A 25,964-nucleotide genomic window follows, 5' to 3' on the forward strand; every position below is an offset into this window, starting at 1 on the left:
AAAAGAAAGAGCCTGGTGGGAAGTACCTTTAGTCGATTAAGGGGACTTTTCCAGTAGATAAAGTACCCGTCAAATGATATTGAAAAGTAGGTAACATAAGCGTCTCTTGTGCATAAGAAGATAAATTTAGACAACTTATGGCACAAAAGAAAGCTATAAAACAACAAGTAGCCTAAGATGAACTTCTCAAATAACAAATGTTTCTATCATTCTGACATGGTGTGTATTAAAAAATCTTGACAGCAAACTAGAGTTCAGGTATATATTAGAGAGACAACTTCCACCTAAACCATGACAAATAGCAAAAATTTTATCAGGTACCTAACCAAAGTGCACTTTTACAGCATGTAGATAGTCTTTGCACATTACGAACTAGAAGATGTAAAACTATAAACTCTTACAAGTGCATGTAGGAATTTATATTCATGTATGCTACTTTCCTTTCATGCAACAAGATAAGAAGGCACCAAAATAAAACCAAATCAGTCAAAACTTAAAAAGAAAAAGTTCAAAAAGCTTCAAGACTAACCCAATTAAGATGTGATAAATAAATGTAGTACTAGTGAGTAGCTCTCTATCGCTAACATCCAAATTATTGGCCTTGATCCCCTTGGATCCCCTCTGTAAAATAATTAACATTAAAAAGTCATTGGACATGTCCCAACTAAGATGAGAAGCTCAAATAACAAAAATCTTGGTAGCGCATATAAATTTCTAACACTAGCAACTGCTACTAACAAAAAGAGAACACTAGATTGTTAAAATTGTTAAAATATGATAAAAGATAAAGTCGATGACATAATTAATAGCACAAATAATGAAAGATATGCTTCCTACGAGATTAATGAGAAGACTGCCTCCCTATAGTTAAAGCATAGATCCACCTCTCAATCATGAAACCAGGACAAGCAATAGAGAGAATTATTACCGAAAAACTATAAAAACACATACAATGATACAGGGCTAAGAGTAAAACAACAATTAGAACTAAAATAAAAAACTAGTTATGCATTGTGAAAAAATGTTACATAAACCAAAACGAAATTATAAGGAATAAACTAATTCGCTGTTAAAATAATAAATAAAAAGGAAATTAATTTGAGAGCAACTAGGACAATTCTAGATTTCCATCTTTATAGAAATTACAAAGAATATTTCACCTCAGGTGAACAGGGGATGAGATTATGGCTTGTATTGCATTAAAGATCAAATATGATGTTGATATAAATACCAAAAGTAGTGTTAGATGTCCTTTACAAAAAAAAAATAATTATTATAATTTAATAAAAAAGCATCAATATGATACTTTTCATTTATAAGAGGTCATTTGATATATATATATTGAGAGAGAGAGAGAGAGAGAGAGAGAGAGAGAGAGAGAGAGAGAGAGAGAGAGAGAGAGAGAGAGAGAGAGAGAGAGAGAGAGAGAGAGAGAGCTAAAGGCTATATATGTTGTAGTGGTGGTGTACACTGCAAATATAGAAAGATGGTTGTTTATTTTCAGGCTTGAAACCCTCATTTACTTTTCTCTAATAAAAGTAAGGATGACTTGTCAGCATCAAATGCTCAAACTGTAGGGCACAAGAGATTTTAGCAAATTACAAAGAAAAATAATTCCTCTGTTATTACAAAAGTATAACAGACAAGTAGATGAGTCTTGCCTTGTTAAAAACTTTAGGTTGCACCAAATCAGCTTTCAAGATGCGTATTTTCTTATATACGTAGGACTTAAAAAAAATAGTACAAAAAATGAAGTAAGTTTAAAGGAAAACAAAGTAAATTTGCAGCAATTGCGCGCACGTGCACACACATATTATATATATATATATATATATATATAGAGAGAGAGAGAGAGAGAGAGAGAGAGAGAGAGAGAGAGAGAGAGAGAGAGAGAGAGAGAGAGCCAAAGGTTATATATTCACAAAAATGGTAAATATTTATGCCTTATTCGGGGGGAAGATGTGCAACAAGTATACCCTAGTCACATGGCAAAGTTTCAACATGTCAAATATTCTATAGATAGAATTGTAGAAAATATACTACACATGAATACCTAAGCAAATAGAAAGAAATAAAATTTGTCTTGCAGCATCAGACAAGAACCTACAAGAAAACTAATACTCCTGGTATTACTTCTACTTGATGTTTTTCAAAATGCCTTAAATTAACAAGAAAGAGTTTATTCAAATTTTGGCAAAAACAAAATAGAAAGAAATTGCTTAACTTTGTAGTGAAAAATACCTACTGTCTGTCTTCAAGCTTCTCAATACGGGCGCCTATATCATGATAACAACTGCACATAGATCTAAAAGAAGTTATATTAAATGGAAAATTTGCAATAAAAGAAATAGAGAGAAAATGTATGGGACCAAAGTCTCTATAACAAGAAAGTCTAATAATCTGATATCCTCGTTTGTTTAAAATCTTCTCTTACTTTTCCAATCATCAAGTCCCCCTTTACATCTCTACAACAAAGTTCCTTACAGAATTAAATCATCCAATTGAGAAAAATAGATTCTACCAGTACCGTGCACAATTGGTCTATCCTTAAGCTCAAAATTAGAAATAGCTTCTTTTTGGAAGGTTAGAAAATAACTACAAAGGAAAGAGTCCAATGGGATGTACCTTTACTCGATTAAGGGGGCTTTTCCAATAGATATAGTACCCTTTAAATGATATTGGATAGTAGGTAACATAAGTAACCCATGCATAAGAATAAGAAATTATATATACAACTTATGGCACAAAATAAAGATATGAAAACCAATTCAATTACTAAGATGAGAAGCTTAGATAACAAAAGTTTCTAATAGGTGGATACTCAAAAATTTTAGCAACATATAAGTTTCTGACACTAGCAACTAAACTAACAAAAAGGGAACATTAGATTGTTAAAACTATTAAATTATGATAAAAGATAAAGTCGGTGACATCTAAGAGCAAATATGATGAAAGCTTTGCTTCCTATGAGACTAATGTGAGGATTGCCTCCCTATAGGTGAAGTATAGATCCACCTCTCAATCATGAAACCAAGACAAACAATAGAGGGAATTATTACCTAAAAACAATAAAATAAAAAAATAAAAATGATCCCATACAATGATTCAGAAACAATGATTAGAACTGCAATTAAAAGAACTAGTTATGCATTATGAACACATGCAACATTAAGCCAAATGAAATCATAAGAAATAAACTAATTCATTGTTAAACTAATAAATAGAAAAGACATTAATTTGAGAGCAACTAGATGTAAAGCGAGATTTCCCTCTTTATGGAAATTACAAAAAATATTTCACCTCAAGTGAACAAGGGATGGGGATTCAAGTATTTCAGGCTTTCAAGATTAATATGAGCTAGTTATTTCACCTCAGGTGAAAAAGCCCGCTTTCATAAATTCTAACATCAAGCCAAATAAAGAATGGGGTTTGTATTATTTCAAGAGAAAAAATTGTTTCATGAGTATGGATATATGAATCATAAAACCAAGTAATGCAATTGCAACTGAATTGTTAATGAACATAGAAAGTTAATGAATGCAAACCTAATTAGAAATCCGTGACCAGCAATAAGAAAATTTGGCACACAGGGAGAGATATACCAATGGTTAAAAAAAGCATATTACAAGCACATGTATGCAACTATATAGAGAAAGGTTTTTGAATGATATTCATTAAAAAGAATTACCTATCCAACATCAAGAAATGATGAGTTATATACTAGAATTAATTCAAAAAACCATACACAAGCGAGACTATGTACTTATAGGCATGCTTGTCTATGTATTTATAAGCATGCCTTTTGATTGATAATACTCACATATGTATTTATAAGCATGAAAGTGCACTTATGGGTGCACACATACCAAATACATAACAAAACCAAAACAGAGCAAAGCACAAACTTGTTGAGCCTAAACCGAAAACCTTAAGGTATCTAATTTTGAAGTGGTTGCATTTAGACTCTCCACTTAGCTAAGAATTAATGCTTTTAAGACAAGGAAACAAAGGCATAGGAGGTTTGAAAGCCATCCACAGTAAACCAAGAATCTGTGAATCAACCAAGTAAAAAGGCACAGTCAACTTCAATAAAAGTTATAAAAGAAACATAGTCGAACTTCACAAATATCCCACTATACTGCCAAGATCTTCAATAGCTAAAGTGAGTCCAAGTTGACCATGTTTCACATTTATTACACACAAGATAATTAAATGAAGTCTAATATTTTTACATAGTATAAAGTTTACAACAGATAAATACATGCATATACTTACTGAAAAAAAATATATGCATTTCAATATATTAATCGATCAACATATGTGAGTGCTAAAAGGTGCATCTTTTACAACATTTTAACTCATGAAGTCAAGTACCTTATGCATGCACTTTACGGTTGCAACATAACTCATTTTGAGCTCAAGTGCAAATCACCCATAAATTATTTGTCTAATTGCATTCTTTTCATACTTCGAACAAAGAAAATCATAATTTAGAGCAGCACGTCCAATTCATAAAAGTTGTAAACATGAAAAACACCAAAGTAGTGTGGTTCATGTAAATAAAAGCATTTCATTCTATGGTACCAAACAAAACCTACAAGTTTATAAGTCTTGGAAATAGAAAAGAAACACCTAATTTTAAAAAGAGAGGGAGACGAACAATGTAGAAAGCATAGGGTATCTCTTACCTTCAAGTTGAGAGAGAAGAGACTAAGGGGGAGAGATAGAAAGAGCTTACAAGTGGAGACTAATCTTGAGTAGGTAGTGGAATACCTGGGCTGTGATGGCACGACGGTGAGGAAACCTAATCATGGAGAGAGAGAGAGAGAGAGAGATGCAGGTGGAGAGCGAGAAAAAGAGAAATGGAAGGGAGAGACTCACCAGCTAGACAAGGCAGCGACATTGCCGTAGTGTGCTGATGGCACGGGGACGGGCTGCGAAATCTCAAAGAAGAAAAAAAGGGCATCGAGAGAGAGAGAGAGAGAGAGAGAGAGAGAGAGAGAGAGAGAGAGAGAGAGAGAAGCATATTAATGTTTTAAATTTTGAACTTTTGCCACGGTTTAAATTGTCGTAAATAATTAAATTTAACTCAGTAACATTAGTAACAATTGAATGCCATTGTAAAATATTGAATAATTGTCGAAATTGACTTTTTTCTCAAAAATATTTATGTCAACGTGCTTTTACTAAAAAAATAACTTTTAGTGACGGTTACATTATTTTTTTCTGAGAGATTAATTTTGTGGGTAAAAATAAATATTTACGGCAAGTTATGAAGCATTGGAGAAAAAGTGGCCACAAAAGGCCAAAAATGTTGTAGTGTCAACAATTAAGAACTTGAGAGTCTCAACTAGTGGAAGAGTGATAGATATATGAAGTGAACTCTACATAATTTATTGGTTTCTATATAAATATTGTGGGATAACAATAAATTATATTGTAAAGTCCTTTTTAAGTGCCTATATCTTTTTTTCACTTGAGACCCTCAAGTTCGATTAAAATCTTTAAGAGACCTTGATTTGCATGGATGATTTAGGGGATAATGAATTGATCTCGGGACTAGGGGGAGATAGTCCGATAGATAACGGATAGATTTAGCATATAGAGGGTTTGTAAAAAGGAAAATGATTAACTTACAAGTATCTTACAACTCTATTAGTTTTGTAAAACGTTTTGTAAAACTGAAAGACATTTTTACTGAAATAACATGTTTGTATTAGTTGATTTGAACTATATTATAAAAGAATTGTAAAAGCGTTATAGGTGTATCATTATTGTTGTAAAATAATATATTTTCATTTGTATGGCAATTTAGTTTGCTTAATTAGAATTTTAGGAGCCTTAATTGATCATACATACCATGTACTAGATATTGCACAATTATGATTAATTTGAAACCGAAGAAGAACTAAAAATTGTGATTAATTTGTTTAATAACAAGTTTAAAATGCTATTTTAATGGCTAGCCAAAGAGGAAAGAAAAGGCTGCTTCAATGGTGAATGAGGTGATGTGGCATCACAAAAAAGAGATGAGTGGAAGAGTAAATTAGTTATTTTCGGGAATTGTCAGGTACATCTATTTTTTCATAAATCAATTGAAATGCCCTGACAAAAGTAGGGCAGGTTTGGGGTCTCAGATGAGATACAAAATTTTCATTTGATCTCATCATATCTTATTCCCAAACATAATTTAAATACAAAATTTTTAAACTAATCATTACAACTTTTTAAATTTTTAAATAAAAAATAAAAAACAATTCTAACTTTTTAAAATTTTCAAACAAAAATAATATTATAAAACTATATTCTTACAATATTTTAACTTTATAATAATATTTTTTATTTAGATTTTTCTCTCTCATTTCTCAAAACCTAAAATATACTCAACTTAAACTATCTCACTACCATTTACAAACTATTTTACTACTATGAACTACCAAACAAAACGCAAAATCCAAAATTAGGTTTAGATGTTTTGGCGGATGAACTTGCGCACGAAGCTGACATGGCAATTTTTCCACTATGAACAAGTGATAACTTTTCTTTGTTGTAATGTAAAGATCAAATAATCAGTTTTTTTTTTTTTTAGACCCACCCAAAATTAAAATGATTTATATTATAATAAAAATTTTGATTATTGAGAATTATTGATTAATTTTAAATTTCAGAAAATATAAGCTTATTTATTATGCGATTTTAATATTTTAATGGATATGTTATTTATTAATGTCAGCATGAGCTGTATGTAAGGTGTAGTATATTAGATTGATTCTATAATCTGTAATTATTCCTAGAAATCTGGTAGTTGACCAATCTTGTATTTAAGTATAGAAATATTTTAGTTACCTTAGAATAGGTTGTTTCCTTTTTTGGAGGATATAATTGTATCTATATATATATTGCCTCCTAACTTGGAGAAGAATCGTATGAGAGAATCATGTTCACAACATTACTTTGTTTGACATGGTATTAGAGCCAGGTTCGATACTGAGGGAGTTTTGTGAAGTTTGAATATCACCAATGTTAATTTGTTGTGAGTCTGATGGCCATCACTACAGATGAATCAACCAAATTAGTCTCAACACTAGTACCATAGATCATTGTCCATCAAGAAAACTCTGCGTTTCTTGCTGGTATTACACTGGATGAGATCAATTACTCATTATGGTCCCAACTTATGGAGATGCGTATTGGCGCTCACAACAAAGTAGGATACCTCATCGGAGAAACGAAAAAACCAATACTTGGAAATCCAAATCTTAGAATGTGGATTATTGAAAATCACAAAGTCAAAAGTTGGCTTATTGACTCAATGAGTCCGTCACTGATGCAACGATTTATTCATCTCCCCACAACCAAGGAAATATGGGAGGCTGTATCAAAAAATTTTGTGATGGGTCAGATGAAACCTGTATTTTTTAATTGAATTAAAGGTCCTTTCATACCGTGCAAAATGGTCGACCATTATCAACCTACTATAATGAACTTGTTGCTATTTTCCAGGAAATTGATCACAGGACTATCTCTCAAGAAGGAACGGTTGAAGGGGTGGTCCAGCTGCATTCTGCAATGGCTAGGCTTCAAGTTCATATTTTTCTAAGTGGACTTGACTCTGAATTTGATAAGTTCCATGGAGAAATCTTACGAAAAGACCCAAAACTCGATTTTGAGAGTAGATATGCATATGTCAGGAGAGAACACCAATAGAAACAAACAATGGGAGGTTCTTGTCTAATCTCTAAAAGCTCGGCTATGTTGGCTAATCAAACTAGACAAGGACCATTGTTGGGCTCTTCAAAGAATCGTAACAATCAACCACCTGGTAAAACTAGTGGACTGGTATGTTCTCAATGTGGTGAAACGGGTCATTCTAAATAGCGATGCTATGAACTAATTGGCTATCCTGAGTGGTAGGACTTCACGAAGAAACCTTGAAAGAAGATTGTAGGAAAAGCTATGATGACCTCTACCGAGGAAGATCAATCACCACCCATAGCAAATGTTGCTCACCCAGAAGTTGTTAGTAAGGCTTCAGTATTCTCCGCAACTTCTAAGAATAGTACTTGGATTATTGATATAGGTGCATCCGATCATATGACGAAGGACTCAAGTCACTTACAACATTTTTTCCCTTCTCCTCAATCTGTTATCTCCACAGCAAATGGTAGTACCTCTCTCATTACTGGAGAGGGATCTATCATATTATCCAATACTCTCACTTTAGATACGGTTCTTATTCTTCAATCCCTTGAATATAATCTGTTATATGTTGGCCAAATCACTTTCACCCTCACTTGGACTGTAACCTTTTGGTCCCCATTTTGTGTTTTTCAAGACATTCAGACTCGAAAGATTCTTGGTTATGGTGTTAGACGAGGCAAACTCTACTACCTGGAGTTGACAAAAAATGGGGGACTGAAATTCAGACAGGCAAATCAAACTAGTAGCAAAGGTACAGCTCAAGTAACCATATGGCTGTGGCACCGGAGGCTAGCCTTTCTTTTGGTTATCTAAGGAAGTTAAAACCACACTTTTTTTTTTTTAGTTTTGAATGATTGAGATTTCAAGTGCGACACATGTGAATTGGCCAAGAGCCATCGTATTCCATATTTACCAAGTTTGAATAAAAGCGCAGTACCTTTTGTGGTTATTCACTCTGATGTTGGGGGTCCTACAAAAATCCCTTATATTTCTAAAGCCCTTTACTTTGTTACATTTATTAATGAATGCACTAGAATGATTTGGGTGTCTTTGCTCAACAAAAAGGGTGATGTATACACAACATTTTAGGAATTTCATAATATGGTTAGCACCTAGTACCAAAAACAGATTCGTGTTCTACAATCCGACAATGGTACTAAATATGTAGATACATCTTTTGGCAAATTTCTGAGTCATCTTGGAATTCGTCATCAGACCTCTTGCACCTATACTCTGCAGCAAAATGGATTGGCAAAGAGGAAAAATAGACAATTGTTGGAAGTGGTTCGTGCCTCTCTTTTTGGTATGAATATGCCTCAGTTTTATTGGGAAGAGGTTGTGAAATCCGCTGCTTATCTCATTAATCGAACACCCTCTCGAGTTATAGACTTTCAGACCCCCTGGAAAAAATGCAATCCTTACTTTCAATTCCTCACTTTCCAAATCTTGAACCGTGAGTCTTTGGTTGTACAATATATGTTCACATTCCAAAAAGCATCCGAAATAAATTTGATCCATGTGCAAAACAATGTGCGTTTGTTGGCTATTCTGAGTTTCAAAAAGGATATAGGTGTTGTGATCCTCAAACACAAAAACTAGATGTAACTTTGGATGCCTCTTTTTGTGAAATAGAACCTTACTACTCAGGGGGAGTTTTTGGACCTTCTCTTAAGGGGGACAACTATACTAAAGAGAATGTTTTACAAGGAGGAGGAGGAGATGAATTTATAGAGTTAGAAGAAGTGAATGAATGGCTTGAAAATGGTGGTTAGCAAGGTTATGAGAGTGTTCTTGAAATTGAGAGTGATGTGTTAGTGCAACCAGAAATAACTCCCAATATGGCAAAGTCATCAATGCCTTCAGAGTTGCCTATGTCTACACCATCAACCGAAGGATCAACCCAGAATGTTCTTCCTCAAGTAACTTTGAATCCCAGTATTGATTAGTTTAACAAAATATATGATTCTGAAAAATGTATTTCTCCCAAGTATTCACAAAGATCAAATAAGGGAGTTCCCAAGAAACAATAAGAACCTAATCCAAAAGCCAAGATCAAGTACCCAATTAGCAACCATGTGTCTTCCCATAGATTGTCTCAATCGTATGCATTTATTGTTAATCAAGTATCCAATGTATCTATTCCTAGTAGTGTGCAGGATGCATTAGCTGATCCAAAATGGACAAAGGCAATGAATGAGGAAATGGAGGCCCTACAGAAGAATGCTACTTGGGAACTTGCCCCCTTGCCCGAAGGAAAGAAAACAATTGAATGTAGATGGGTGTTCATGGTGAAACTTAAAGCAGATGGCAGTATTGATAGGTATAAAGCAAGGTTAGTTGCAAAAGGGTATACACAAAGGTTCGGTTTGGATTATCAAGAGACTTTTGCACCAGTGGCCAAGATTAACACAATTCACATTCTCATATCCTTAGCAGCTAATCGAGATTGGCCTCTACAACAATTTGATGTAAAAAATAAATTTCTCAATGGAGGTTTAGAGGTAGAGATTTACATGGAGTTGCCGTCTGGAGTTAAACATAGTTCTTCATGTAGAACTGAGGTTTGTAAATTGAAGAAGTCATTATACGAGCTGAAACAGTCACCAAGAGCTTGGTTTGGGAGGTTCTCTTCTACAATGAGGGCATTTAGTTATAAGCAAAGCAATTCAGACCATACTTTGTTTATAAAATACAAAGAAGGAAAGGTAATAGCTTTAATTGTGTATGTTGATGATATGATTGTAACAAGAGATAACACGTGTGAAATGAAAGCATTACAAGAGTATTTGGCTACTAAATTTGAAATCAAGGATCTCGAACAACTTAGATATTTTTTGGGGATTGAGGTTGCTAGATCGAAATGTGGAATTTTCCCTTCACAATGGAAATATGTGCTAGATCTTTTAACTGAAATTGGAATGCTTGCTTGCAAACTAGTAGAAATGCCTATAGAGATTAATCACAAGCTTGGAGTTTTTCCAGATCAAGCTCCAATAGACAAAGGTCGTTATCATAGGTTAGTTGGAAGATTAATATATGTGTCACACATGAGGCCAGATATAGCTTATGTCGTGAGCGTGGTAAGCCAGTTCATGCATGCACCAAGTGAGGAACATATGAATGCAGTATATCGGATCTTAAGATACTTGACGAATGCTCCAGGAAAAGGACCGTTGTTCTCAAAAAATGATGTTTCCAACATTGAAGGATATACAAACTCTGATTGGGTAGGGGATCAAATTGATAGAAGATCCACATCTGGGTATTTTACTTTTGTTGAAGGTAACCTTGTAACCTGGAGGAGTAAGAAGCAGAAAGTTGTGGCAAGATCAAGTGTAGAAGCTGAATTCCATGGTATGGCTCATGGTATATGTGAGTTTTTGTGGATTAGAGGTGCATTAAAAGACTTGGGAATTGAAGATAAACAAGCTATGACTCTTCATTGTGATAATAAGGTAGCCATTGAGATTGCACAGAATCATGTACAACACGATCGCACCAAACATGTTGAAGTTGATCGTCATTTCATTAAGGAGAACCTCGATCACAAGATCATACAGTTTTCATTTGTCCATTCTAGAAGTCAGTTAGTCGATATGCTCACAAAAGTAGTTTCAGGAAGGGTGTTTCATGATATAATCGACAAGTTAGGCATGATAGATATCCATGCTCCAACTTGAGAGGGATTGTTTGCATTAGTTGTATGTGAGGTATAATATATTTGATTGATTCTATAATTTGTAATTATTCTTATAAATCTGGTAGTTGACCAATCTTGTATTTAAGTATAGAAATATTTTAGTTATCCTGGAATAGGTTGTTTCTTTCTTTGGAGGATATGATTGTATCTATATATTGCCACCTAACTTGGAGAATCGTATGCGAGAATCATTTTCACTGTATTATTTTGTTTGACAATTAATTGCTATTAGTTAATGTAAAATATATTTATAACTAATATTTAATCATTACAAACTCTATACAATAACTGGTGGGAGTCACAACTATCAAATTTATCAAAAAGTTAAATCCATCTCATCTCAATTCAATAATATTATTACTATTTAGAAACTATTTTAACTCATCTATCTCAATTTATTATCTAAACGAGATTATAATTTTTTTTATTGAATTAAAACTTTTTAATTTAAACTCATGTTAAAAAGTTTATTTTTTTTATGTTTTTGGGATTAGACTCGTGTAACTGCCATATGAAGTAATAATGATTTAATCAGAAAATAGCTGACAACCTGAATCAGTTTTCGAAAGATAATTTAGTGTTTAAAAATTAACGAGGAATGCATAGATGGAGGTTGCATGCATAGCGTCATCATGACGTCGCACATGTGTATAGTTGGGAGTGCTTAAAGGAATCGAGACTCGTCAAATTATTTCTTTAGAAAAGAACAACGTACGGATTGTTTGTCGATAGTGAGATGATAAGGAATAAATTGAGATGGTTTGTAAATAATAGTATTATTGATTAGATTGTTGAATTGATATAGAATAAGATAGTTTTTGAAAATTTTTTATGTTTAGATTAAGAAGTGAGATGAGATTAGTTGAAATAATTTATGAATAGTAATGAGATTGTTAAATTAAAATGAGATAAGATAATTTTTTAAAATTATATATTTAGATTAGGATGGAAGTGAGATGAATCTCATCTCTAAATCCAAACAAGTCTTGAATAAACATAAGATTTAAATAAATTTAATTTTTTAATTATAAAGTAAACCATTCATTTTAAAAAATATATATATTCAACACCAAAATATTTGTCAAACTGGTATCATGCATGTGAACGCTAACCCTTCCATGCAATTTCCACGTCCCAACTATAATTAATAATGCAAAATGCTGGTCTTTTTGTCCTCTACCATCACTCCTTTCAGATTCGTAGTACCCCATTTTAATGTGATTAATCAGGATAATCGCATGGTATTTTTTATAATATTTTACTTGTTTTAAAATAAAAGATATTTTTATAAAATAGTTATTTGATGAAAATAATCTAAAAATATATTAATTATGAAATATGCTGTTATTAATATTGTGAGGTATAATCATTACTCATTCAGAAGCATTTGGTCAAAATATATGTCATAGTGATCTTGATCAGTATTAAATTCAAAAGGGACGGTCCTTTAATACAAATCTTTCTATGATCTATTGGTATATTATATGGTTGACATAATGCATGCAGGGTTGATCCCTAGAGTGTTAAATAAGCTAAATGATGTTCCATCAAGTTGTCACATATAGAGCAACTACATTAACCGAGGAATCTATAATATAAATATTGGAAAGGGTCTTCGAGTTTCCCCATGATGACCAATTAACAGGGTTATTTAATCATCACTCTTTCATTTTCATGCTACCTTTAGTACTTTATTTATGGAGTAATTTCCAAATTACATATTATATATATATATATATATATACACACAAACACATACACACACCAAATCTTTCTTCTTTATATTTTATTCTTCATTAATTTGAAGAAACCCAAACCCATTCATATTATGGCGCTGCCCAAGTTAACATGATCATCAACCCATGTCTCATTTGGTTACACAGTTTAGATGAGATCAGATATGATAGTTTGCTAAAAGTTAAATAAAATATTTTTATAATATTAGTTTTGTTTTAAAATTTTAAAAAATTAAATTATTTATTATATTTTATATAAAAATTTAAAAAAATTATAATAATAATATAAAATGAGATAAGATCCGATACTTTAAATTTGGATAAATAAACACAGCATTATAAGTTTAATCAATTTCATGATGGAAAAATATAGTTGCAAGTATAGTTGTGCACTAATCTGTACACCAATGTGATGTGATTGGTCAAAAAGTAGATTTTATTAAAAACAGTGTTAATTTAAATTTTAAGTATAAATAAATCAGTATTAGTATACATATTAGTACGCAACTGTGCTTTTATATATATATATATATATATATATGAAAACTCTTTCATGATACTTCCTAGGATTTTCTTTTATTGGGGTTTAAAGTAATCACTTTCCCTAGCTAGATACCTTCCTATAGCTAGCTATATCAGTACTTGTCGTGATCCTACGGCAGCTCTGTACTACCACGCTATTTCCTTGTCCTTGTCGAGGTATTACCATTTTCATGTTATCTTGTCTTATACTGGCCGGGAAATTGACAAGCACCCACCAAGTTGCCAAATTTTCTTCAATTTTTTGAGTTCTTAATTTTCCTATATATAGGGACACATTACAATGCCTGAGATATTCTGATCAGTACTCATTCTCATACACATACATTTGAACATCTTGTTCAGTCTTTTCAGATGGATGAAAGAAGAATAGCCAGCATCGGTACTTTCCAACTTCAAGAGACAAAAATGAAAACAAAGAAGTGCAACAAAAGATCAGAAAGAGTCCTGCCCCCCAGGAGAGGATCAATCAAGCCTCAGATTTTCACACGCTTTGTCCACAAGTTGATGAAGATCATTAACCGAAAGCCTCCATCGTACTGATCTTTTAGAGAGGGTTAGGTCTGTGACTCTGTCCTCCACAAAGGATGATTATTTTTCATTTGTTTAAGTACGCCTTACTACAGTACTAATATTAAGAGGATACAGTAGTACTGATACTACAACATTAAAGCTGCAGGTTTAATGCTATATTGTAAAATATATATCTTAATCTTGTCAAAGATTCGATTTCTAAAGCTTTCAGATCAGAATCTTATTTCAGTGTGTGTTAATATATATTAATGGAGCATATTGTTCCGAGCGTCCACTAGTAGTACTACTGTTTCCAGAGCGTTTCCTTTTATGTACGTTCGATTATAATATTATTACAGTGTTTTGATCGATTTATAGTACCGCTTAATTATTGGGTTTGTTACTGTTTTGTTTTTTATTTTTTGAAAGGAAGCTTTTTAGCTCATTCCATTATATGAAATCTGAAATACATGGACGAGATTCCTCCATATGCTAACAATTACGTGCATCAGAAATGGATAAGTCATCTTTTGTCAAAACATGTGCAAGAACATTGCCATTTCTTCTAACATGAAGAGCATCCCATTTGACAAAATTCCTTAAAATCCGCTTAGCTTCAGACACAAACATGCCTACACTAGTCCACGTAGCATCCTCTTTCTTCAAGGCTTGAATGATTTGTATTAAATCCCCTTCAGGTATAATCTTTCTTAGCCCCAATTTCAATTCAAAAGTTGTTGCTTGGAATGCCTCATATATATGCTTCAACTAGTGAAGAATTTGGGAAAAGACACTTGTTTTTCCTCTTGTTACTGTTTTGTTGATTATCAAAAAATGTCATTCGCCATACATTTCTGAATAGAGTTTTCTTATATACAAGTGCAGTTGCGCACTAATCTGTGTACCAATACTGATTTATTCATACTTAAAATTTAAATTAACACTGTTATCAATAAAATTTACTTTTTGACCAATCACATCATATTGGTACACAGATTAGTGCACAATTATGCTTGTAACTATACTTTTCCTTCTGAATATTGTATAGTTTTTCATAGGGATAAGCACGTACGTGCATGCAGACTTTATAATTTAAACCATTTGAAGATATTAATGCCAGTAAGTAGTGCAGGAGGCTTCATTTTTTTTTTTTTTTTGCTGAATAAAAAGCTATATATATATATATGATCAGGAGCCAAGAGCAGAATTAATTACTTAACAATAATAAACAAAAATATGGTTAGATATAAGATGCAAATAAACAAGTAATTAATTAATAAAATGAAATGGCCTTATAGATGATTATAACTTGCTAGCTACGTACGTGCATAACCCAACGTACGATGCCGGAAGTGGACTCTTTATAATTTATTGTTATCTATATAAATATTAATTGGGGACAACAATAAATTATATTTGTAAAGTCATTTTTAAGGGTCGATCAAAATCTTAAAAGGGAGCTTGATCTGGATGATTGATTTAGGGGATAATGAATTGATCTTGGGACTAGAGGGAGATAGTCCGATAGATAATGGATATATTTGGCATATAGAGGGTTTGTAAAATGGAAAATGATCGATTAACTTACGAGTGTCTTACAAGTCTATTAGTTTTGTAAAACCGAAAGACATTTTTAGTAAAATAACATGTTTATTTTTTTTCTTTTTTTTCTTTTTAGAAAAGATGACGATATCCCAATTTGATTGATTGCTCTCGCTTATGTCGGAGGTATACCGTGGTAATAAGCAGAACAGTTGCAAACCTGTACAATAAGCCAAACAACTAAAACAATAAATTAAATAAGCAAGATATATAAAACAAGTCTAAACATACCTATTATTTATTTTCCAATCAGCAAATAAATTTAAATCCTTAAGCTAGGTAGACCAAGATAATCCAATCTAACAAACCTCTCACATGTCGGGATAAATCATTGGAATTAAAATATGTACAATTCATCCCCTCCTCACCCTGCCTTGCCAAAAAATCCACCACCTTATTACTTTCTTTAAACTTATGAGAGATCGTGTACTCAAAACTATTAAGTACCTCAAAAAGTTCTTCCCAAAATTCCAAAGGTATCAAACCAAACATGACTTATTTTTAAGCCATTGCACCACCACATCTAAATCACATTCATTTTGTACCATACAATAACCCAATTCTTTACATGGCAAGAGTCCCCTAATAAGTGCCTCCACTTCATTATTAGTACCATAACCATATTTTGAAGAAAAACCAACCACAAATTTTCAAGCTTCATTTTGCAATACCCCACCCCCCAACCACTACAACTCCCTATATTACCTTTACAAGCCCCATCCACATTTAATTTAATCCAACCATGTTGAGGTCACTTCCAAGAAATAACTTTTGTTGTTCTAGTCATTGCATCCTCACAAATCAAAATTTCTAGCTTTTCAAATATATGACGATCCAGACTAGAAACTGACCCCCTTTTTGACATCATACCATAAAATTTTCGAAGCCAACATTTAATGGAAAACCATACTAAATCAACAAATTGCATCTTCCCCTCCATTCTTGCAAAACAACAACGTCGCTGCCACAATTTCCAGGAGATCAAACACGACAAAATACCCATGATCATCCCCTTTTGCGTCGACTTCCTTGTTGCTCTAAACCATATACCGAGCGTCACCCACTAGCTACTCACTTCCATACAACACATCCCTAAAACATTAGATGTTCTTCTCCATACTTCATGCGCCAGCTCTCTAGAACAAAGAACATGGTCTAAATCTTCAATACAACCCCTATTACAGCAATTATGACAAGACACCAAAGGAATTTCAACTGACTACACCTTAAGATCCACTGGAAGACAATTAAATCTCACTTTCCATAAACAATCAGAAATTGCTTTTGGAAGCAATCCATTCCAAATCCAATTCATACCTTCAATCTGAGAGCTCTTGATTCAGATGATATCCCATGTTGTTGCCGTCGTAAAATTTCCATCATGGCTAGGTTTCCACAACATCACATCTGTACTTGCTTCACTCCTAAGAATAGCTGAGATTATTTCCTCGACCTAACTCATTCCTACCAATTCTTCAAGCTTTTCCATGTCCCAAACATCGTCCACCCAACAATCTTTTATTTTTAACTTTGGCACTGCAATATTATTTACTGAAGCAGTAAGAGGTCCAAAAGCTAACCACATGTCATACCAAAACAAAGCCCCCCCCCCCCCCCCCCCATCAACACCCACACAATCATATTCTTCATAAGCTCCAACATCACCTCAATAACAGATTTCCAGAATTTTGAACTTGAACTTCTAACAATAGATGCCATCATGTGATTACCTCTCAAATACTTTGTTAAAAAAAACTGTGACCACAAACTATTATTAGCCAACATCCTCTAAGCAAACTTCATATGCAACGCTTTTTAAATTTTGGACAAATCTCTCACTCCAATTCCCCCCTCCAACAAAGGTTTACACAATTTAGACCAACCTCTCCACTTCTCTTAGGCTTACCTTAACCTTCTCCCCAAAAGAAAGATGCCATCATTGAATTTAATTTTTCATTAATAACCCTTGCGGAATCTCCAAAATAGCCAGTAAATGATTTACAATAAAAGAAAGAACATGTCTGAGCAGAATTAATCTTTCCCCTTGAGATAACAACCTTCTCTTCCATCCTACTATCTTCCTGAAATTTAATTAATAATGGTTTAACCATCCTTGCCTTAAAACACCCTACAAACAGAGGAGCACCCAAGTGCCAAGTCGAAAGCTTTCCTTCTACAAAACTAGTTGTCCTCAGTAAATTCAATCTCCTCATCAAACAAATTTTATTAGAGAAAAACATTGCCGATTTTTCTTTATTTATTAACTGACCATACCAATCAGCATACAATTCTAACGTCTAGATGAGCTGCTTCATCGACTTTCTCTCCCCGTTAGTAAAAACTAATAAATCATCTGCATATAGTAAATGTGAAATCAACGGCACATCATGAGGATGAAAACATCTACCCACCTTCCCGTCTGCAAAACTATTTTTTAACAACCGAGTAAGAACCTCTTCCATGATAATAAACAAATACGAGGACAAGGGATCCCCTTGACACAAACTCCTCTTTGGTTGAAAAGAAACCCTTATACGTTCCGTTCATCATAATAGAAAACCATGGCGAACTAATACACTCGTGAAATAACATATTTGTATTAGTTGATTTGAACTGTATTAAAAAAGAATTGTAAGAGATCATTACTATTGTAAAATAATATATTTTCCTTTGTATGGCAATTTAGTTTGCTTAGAATTTTAGGAGTCTTAATTTTTTTTTTCTAAGCAAGCATTCATTTAATCTAAAAACCATAAGGTACAAGAGTATTGATTAATTATAAATAACTAGACTAGGGAGGGTCCTTGCCACTATAAAAATCTAGTAAGCTTGGAGGGATCTAGCTTTGGGAAATGCTTCCATACACTTGTATGGAAGCTGCCCATTATGCTAAATTATGAGTACATCGATTTTGAGATCGATGTGTTTTTTGCACTTTTCATTCTTTAAAGTTGTGAAGTTGGTTTTTGATGTCCCTTATGATGGGTTGAATGGTCGAGTCTGCTACTAACTTTGAGTGGGAAATTGCTTGTATTACTTGTTTGGAGTCTCCTTCAATGATGATCTTTGTTAGATTCCTACTTGTTGTATCTTGAATTTCCATTAGTGCAACTGAAGCTTCACCAACATTTGGGTTAGTGATGTGAATGAAGTCTATTTGTACAAAAAGTGGGATTCCTCTATCAGATTTGCATATTGATGCTATTGTGCTTCCATTGTTTCTTATTGCTACATCAAATGAGAGTGAGTAGACTCCTTGTGGTGGAGACTACCATCTGGTCTCTTGTTGTAAGAATTTTGTGTTCCATGCTTTGCTATGCTCAATGAAGATTTGTGTGACTTTAGACACAAAAAAAATTTGGAGATGGGAAAGAGGCTTTGCAAATTACCCTATTTCTTATGAACCAAAGGTCATCCATGGCTAATGCAACAAAGAGTTGAAATGAGAGAATATCTTCATCAGGTATTTTCAAACCAATGGATGGATTTAATATGATTGAGATCTAGTTTGAGATTGGTTGTTTAGCAAAGTGAGATATATTTATAAGGCCATTTGGATTATCTCCACATGATCCTTGAGTACTGACAATTAAGAAAAAGGTGGGGAGAGTTTCCTCTTCAATGCTATACAAAGGGCAAATGGCTTGGTCTTCATCTAAATGAAGGACTCTTTTTAGAAGGGATCGAATTGGGAGAATGTTGTGCATTATCTTCCAAAGGAAGAGTTTCAATCTATCTTGAATTTCAAACCTCTAGAGTTTTCTTCCAAATATCAGCTGTGTGTCATATTTGTGCGTACATTTGAGAGCTTTGCAAGGCAAACATAAGCATATTTTATAGAGAAGGTCCCAGAGGGGTGATGAGTCCAATTTATCCTATCTCCAATGGAGTTATAATTATAATTTGAGAGAAGAGTTTTCAAGATAGCATTAATAGACTCAGGGGTGAAGAGAGTCTGGTGAAGAAGAGTATTCCATCTTCTTAGCTCTTCAAAAGTTAACTCGGACACTTTCATGTTGAGGTCAGTAGTTTGGAATATCGGGATTAGACTAAGACTTTAACAGATGCATGTTTGGAACCTAGGGGTCAACCTAAACTCTCATAGAAGTCCCATTGTTAATCCAAAAATAGATAGAATCCTTAATAAAGTCTCTTTGGTTTAGAAGGCTTTTCCAAAACCAAGAGCCTGTTGGTTTAGCTCTTACTTCAAAGAAAGAGGTGTTTTTAAGTTTTTTTTTTTTTTTGGTTAAACACCTTTTCCATAGAGTATTGGTGTCATTTATGAGATTCCATGCAAACTTTTAGATGAGAGCTTTGTTGAATAAAGAGAGTTTTTTCAAACCAAGTCCTCCTAGAGATTTTGGCATGGACTCTTCCAAGATTTTGGGGTATATTGATGGATATTATGCTCATCTATACCCCACCAAAATCTACAAAGGGAGGTATCCAACTGTTTTGTAACAAAATTTGGCATTCAAATGGTAGACTTGATGTAAGAGGGGATTGATAATACATACAATGTACTAGATATCGCACAATTATGATTAATTTGAAACCGAAGAAGAATTAACAACTGATTAATTTGTTTAATAACAAGGTTTAAAATTGTAACAGCCCGCTAGAAATTCAATTCACTGTTGAAATTTTTATTGACTTTAGGAATCTTGTGAAAACTCCATAAGTTTTCACGAATTGACAAATCACATAAGTTTTAGTTTGTCAACATAATTAGTGTTATCACTCACTATGGTGTCAGAAATGCAATTTTAATTATTTGAGGTATCTAGAAGTGTCAAAATACATTATGGTCTGCGCCACTAGACTCAATTGATTATTTAGTTAGAAGTGTCAAAATACATTATGGTTTGCGCCACTAGACTCAATTTAATTTTTTAATTATTATTTTATTTTATTTTATCATATTTTACTATTTAATTTAAAGAAGCTTATGGAAGTTTGTGGATGAAGATGGAGAGAAGAGAGAGAGTGTTATAAAAAAATAATAAAATAAGTATTTGGTATATGTATAGTAGATATCAAATTTGGTATTTTCTTTTCAAATTTGGTATTTTCTTTTCAATTACTATAGTTAAAAGCTACAAAATTTGCTAATGGCTAATCCATTGTAAGTGAATTTTGTATCCCATAGTTAAAAAGTACACTTATTTTTGGGTATAGATAATCCAATGAGACTGCTATAAGTTTATTATGTATTTTTTGGAGTGAATAGTAACATGTGTAGTGTTTTCAAAATCACAGTGTTGAATGTCCCAATTAGGTTAGAGAAGTTTTATTGGAACACTTGGAAAGATCTTAGCCACACATAGTGAATAGTATTAGACACTTAGTACAGAGAGAAACTATTAGATGGATTTATGAAGGAAATCAAGCTGTGAGATCGTGTCACCTAAGTAAAATTTTTTTTCATTTGATCAATCAAATTGTCCAAGACCAAAGAGGGTTTCAATCCTAGCGAGACCCTAAATGGTTGGAATCCAATTGAAACTCAAAAAACTTGGTTGAAAAACCGAAACCCTAAACAGTTTTTCTAAACCCTAAAGTTGGCCTCCAAACCCCATTTTATCCGATTTCTAGTATTGTGTTTAATCACTTGATTAAATCACTTTCACATGCTATTAATTCATCAAATCCTTATTATGATATCATTATCCAACTTTTTAAACCTTGTAAATTTGATTGGGTCAAGAAAAATTAGATTTAGACTTGATAGCATCTCAAACTCTAACCAAACCTCATTTAAATCCCAAATTGAAACCTACTTAGTTGAGGCTCACGAATTTGGCCACTTTGGCAAAGTTTCTTGAAGAAATTTTCTCCCCCAAATGGTAGACCATTCACTGCCCTTGACTGCACCCAATAGTGCTTTGATGTGAAGGAGAAATCCACCTCATCAACCTCAATACCTCACAGCTTCTGCAGGCAGTCATTTGCCTCTCACTATTATCCATTTTATGTCACATAGCCACCTCCAATTAAGGGTCATTCAAATCCATATCTCCCCCCTCCAGAAGTCTAAAGTCGTGCAAGACACATTTCTTTCCTTTTATTCACTTCTTCACCCTGTTCTCAGAGAGAAACCCAAAAGAGCTCTTTCAAGCAGATTTCTGGGTCATTTTGCGTGGAGATTTTCAAGTCTTTTTAAGTATTTTCACATGATAACTCTTTGATAAAAGTTGTTCGTCTTTGAGTATAGTTTCCCTAGATATATTATTCGTCTCATTACATGGTCATTTTTTTGGTCAAAAGTATTGTTAACCATGGAAAGGTCATTCTAGGCGTGAAACTGGAGAGTATTTTATGTTTTGGAATTTTTGACCAAGCTGGAGAGTATGTCATGACTAAAGCTTTTTATGATAGATTTTCTTAGATCTAAAAACTTGAAAATTGGAAGTGAAAAAACAGTTTTTATTTAGAGAAAGTTTGAATATTCGTGGTTTGATCTTACTCTAAAGGTTTTGATATTTTTATATGATGATCCTAAGTCTCTTATTTTCATGTTAGAATGTTAGTTTGAAAATATGTAGTATTAGTTTCAAATATATGATGTTTCTATGCAAGAGGATTTCAGTTAGGCCTAAGATTTGATATTTTTGGGTTAGATCTATGTTTTATTGACTTTTAGTCATGTGATTTTAATTTTAATGGTTGGATATTTTTTAGGACACATTTTAAATCATGTGATGTTTTAGTTTGAAGATCTCATCTTTTTAAGACATGGATCAAGAGATTAATCAAACCTATTTAAGAAAAAAGTTTCTGTTTTTGGACTAAATGTAAAACCAAAAACTCCAAGTAGTATTTTGTGATTTTGGTGACTTTAGTTTGATGATTGAAAGCATGGTTGATCTTAGGATAATGTTATGAATATGTTAGAAGTAAGATTTGATTTTTTGGAATTCTTGGAAATGTTTTGATTTAGGGTCAAAGCTTGTGATTCAAGGGTTTGGATCTTTTTACAAAAAGTTTGGTGTTGATTATTAGCTTTTCTCTAAATGGATGTTTTAAGAATGGTTTTAAACTTTGGATAGAAATATCTTTGTTGCAAAGTTTTGGTTTAAGCATGAGTTTTGAAATTGGAAGGAATTTCAACAAAAATTAAGAGAAATGACCTATGGAAGTTTCGGCTATAGTGTGTTTTCCATAGTTGTGATTTATTTTAATTTTTTTCTAAGTTGATATTTGACTTTATGATAAAATTTACATGAGGGATGTAAATTTTAGAAATTTTTTAAGTTAGGATGTGAAATCTTTTAGTTAGGGGTAAAATTATCATTTTCTCACATGTAGAGGGTAAAATGGTAATTTTAGTCTAAGTTGGCTTGTTTTCATGTTTCTAATTGTTAGTAATTAAATGTTTAACTTTTATAATACTCTCTTACAGTTCATCGTGTCTCACATTTTACTATCGTAGAATGCGACAATCGAAATAAGTTAGTTCGTAACTTACTATCAGTTTACTATGTATGTGTGATGGGTAAGGGAACTACAATTTATATGTGTATGTTACCATATATGCCATGCCATATCACGTCATTACATGTTTATCTATTATGCATGATTTATTCTGTCATGAATATTTATCTATTACACAATCTATTCTGTCACGTATTGCTATATGTTATAAGTATACCATGTTAAGTATGCCATATGTTATGTGTATGTCATATCATATCATATCCATTATTGCAAGTACGTCATGTTAAGTATAATATATGTTACGTGTTAGGTCATATTACGAAATGTATCTATTTCAAGTAAGTCATGTCTTTTGAGTTACGTTCAAACCAGCTATGTCTAGGATACTCGCAATGTAATCATTATGATTGTCCGATCATTTCCATTTGTAATTCACACGATGTACTTTTGGCGAAATCATTTTAATTGTCAGAATACAGTTTAAGTTCAATTATGCATATACTCATGACATAATCATTCTGATTTTTAGGGTATCTTATTTAAAATACTGATTCAAGTTCCATAACATAATCATTCTAATTGTCAGAATATTACTAGGTACTCCTAGTGTAATCATTCTTATTGCTAGAGTACGTGATTTAAAATACTCGTGATGTAATCATTCTGATTGTCAGAGTATTACTAGGTACTCTTGGTGCAATCATTCTGATTGCTAGGGTACTTGATTTAAAATACTTATGATGGAATTATTCTGATTGTCTAAGTATCTCTAATGGAAAATATTAGGCGGAATCATTCTGATTGTTCATTATGCATGACGAAACGACTGGCGGAATCATTTTGATTGTTAGAATTCAAGTCTAAGTTCATGTTAAGTAAAGAAGTCAAATCAAATTTATGCTAAGTTAAGTTTCAGTTCAAGTTCAAGTTCATGTTAAGAAGTTGAGTTTAAACAGTTAAAGAAGTAAGATTCCAAGTTTGTGTTAAGTCAAGTTTCACATCAAATGCATGTTAAGTTAGCTTTCATATCAAGTTCATGTTAAGTCAAGTTTCAGATCAAGTTTATGTTATGTTATGTTATGTTTACGTACATATTATGTTTATGTTCACGTTAAGTTTCAAGTTTATGTTCATATCATGTTAAGTTCAAGCTCACGTTCATGTCATGTTATGTTCATGTTCACATTAAATTAATGTTCATATCATATCATGTTATGTTCACGTTTATGTTATGTTCAAGCTCACGTTCATGTTACATTATGTTAATGTTCACGTTATGTTTTAAGTTCACGTTCATGTCATGTTATGCTCAGGTTTATGTTAAATTTAAGTTCATGTTTATGCTATGTATGTTCACGTTCTTGCTATGTTTCAAGTCCATGTTATATTTCAAGTTCACGTTTATGTTATGTTGCTAGTCCATGTTATATTTTAAGTTCAAGTTCATATCATGTCAAGTCAAGTCCAGTTCACGTTTCAGTTCAGGTTATGTCAGTTATGCCATACTATATGTTAAGTTATGATATGCTTACTCACGACTTTAATTATGCATTCTTGTTTTAACTGCCATGCATACATCATTAACCTGTGTGAGAGTTTCCTGTTAATTTATTGATATTTGTAATTAAATCTCACCGTAGTAGTCTCAACTACCATTCTCCCCAAATGGTAGGAGATATGTTACGATCAGAGCAGGAAGTGGATACTGGTAGACTGGAGGAGGTTGACAAGACGCCATATACACAACACAGAGCTTACAGCTGCCATAATTAATTTTTGGACAGTGTTCTGGCCTCGTTAGTCGAGTTGCACGAGTTATTCGACGAACTTCCTCAATAATATATTTTGGTAATATAAATATGGAGTCTGGTCTTTCATATTTTTGAGATTACAGTCTTCTGAAACTCGTAATAAAATCGTAGATATTTATTTTGTTAAGTATGCTTGGATTACGATTTAACTATTTGGGATATTATAAGTTTGGTGCATAGTATTACTCAAAAAAAATTATCCACTACGAATATTGCATAATGCTACATACATATTAGGAATATTGTATCTTATATGTCATGAACGGGGGCATGTAACCTTGTGTTATATGTCTTGACGCTTGAGATGTCCGTTCGATCCCAGGCAGAATTTGGGGGCGTCACAAAAATCATTCATTAGTTGAATATGCTAATGGCTAGCCAAAGAAGAAAGAGAAAGGTTGCTTCAATGGCCAATGAGGTGATGTGGCATCACAAAAAAGAGACAATACTAGAAGAGAATTAGTTACTATTGGGAATTGCAAGGTACATCTATTTTTTCATAAATCAATTGGAATGTCCTGACAAAAGTTACTCTCCTATATAACTTCAACCTCATGCTTTGGTTACAAAAGGAAACTACTGGATTAAACAAAATGCAAAATCTATACTTAGGGCTATTACAATCGTACTGACATATCATCCTAGTGGGGGAAAACATCTATAAAATAGTTTCTCAATTAATAATAGTTGAATCGTACACATGACCAAACTAAGATCTTACCATTCACTAGATCAGGTTCTTATCTAGGTCCTCTTTTTTTTGTCCCATTGGTGTTTGTTTTCACACAGAAAATAGTGGAGAATAATTTCCAGTTTTGGCACAAATATGAGACAAAATTATGAGAAAATTCACCACCTCGGCAACAATAGAAACTTTGATTCCAGAGTTCCATCAAATTCCATAGAATTGTAAAATTCAACCAC

The sequence above is a fragment of the Carya illinoinensis genome, chromosome 3, assembly GCF_018687715.1.
Source record: "Carya illinoinensis cultivar Pawnee chromosome 3, C.illinoinensisPawnee_v1, whole genome shotgun sequence".
NCBI lineage: Eukaryota > Viridiplantae > Streptophyta > Magnoliopsida > Fagales > Juglandaceae > Carya > Carya illinoinensis.